Source organism: Suncus etruscus, chromosome 16 (assembly GCF_024139225.1).
Source record: "Suncus etruscus isolate mSunEtr1 chromosome 16, mSunEtr1.pri.cur, whole genome shotgun sequence".
Taxonomy (NCBI): Eukaryota; Metazoa; Chordata; class Mammalia; order Eulipotyphla; family Soricidae; genus Suncus; species Suncus etruscus.
In genome coordinates, this window is record NC_064863.1 from 48,255,420 (window position 1) to 48,256,287 (window position 868).

The window sequence follows — 868 nt, forward strand, 5'->3', positions numbered from 1 at the left end:
ATCTCTTAGGTAAACATAAAAAAGCTCCAAAATACTGACTTGAAAGCTGTCTTTAACAGATCAATCATTGGGAAATATAACAAAGGCAAAATATAACAATTTTGACTATGTCAAACTAAAACATTTTTGTATTATGAAGTAAGTTAAGAACAAAATTAAAACATTCTACTAAATGCAAAATATTCACCTTGTGTACATGAAATAAATGGCTCACATTCAAAATCTATAGATAATGGAGAGAATAAATAAACATTTTCTCAAAGAACACATACCAGTAGAAATATAAAAAAGTGCTATTTTATTATTACTGGGGAAATAAAAATCAAAAGAACAGTGAGTCATAGCAGTAAGAATAGCCTACATAGTGCTCGCTTTGGCAGCATATATACTAAAATTGGAACGATACAGAGAAGATTATCATGGCCCCTGCGCAAGGATGACACGCAAATTCGTGAAAAACTCCATACTTTTTTTAAAAGAAAGAAAGGAAAAAGAATAGCCTACATAAAAAACCCTAGAAATTGGAGATAGAGAGATAGCACAGCAATAGGGGTTTTGCTTTGTACATAATTGACTCAAATTTAATACCTATCCCTATGGGATCCCCAAAGCCCCACCGAAAATAAACCCTGAGTACTGACGTAGTGCCCAGAACCCATTTCCCCTTAAAACAAACAAAAATGACCAGAACTAGCCTGTTTCATCCTCTGTTGAAAATACTATGGCAATTTCTTAAAAAATTAAAAATAGAACTGCATATTCCAGTGACCCCAATCATTGGCATCAATCTCAAGAACATAAAACTATTAAATTGGAAAGATATATGAACACCTATGTTCAATGCAACACTATTGTTAATAGCCAGGAT

At 32.6% G+C, this 868-nt stretch overlaps 1 non-coding gene across 1 annotated transcript; it reads left to right on the forward strand.

Moving 5' to 3' along the window:
* Positions 1-364: 364 nt before the first annotated feature.
* LOC126032976 (U6 spliceosomal RNA) lies at positions 365-471 on the forward strand. Its single transcript, XR_007504133.1, has one exon. It is a non-coding gene; the product is annotated as a U6 spliceosomal RNA (small nuclear RNA).
* Positions 472-868: the final 397 nt, after the last annotated feature.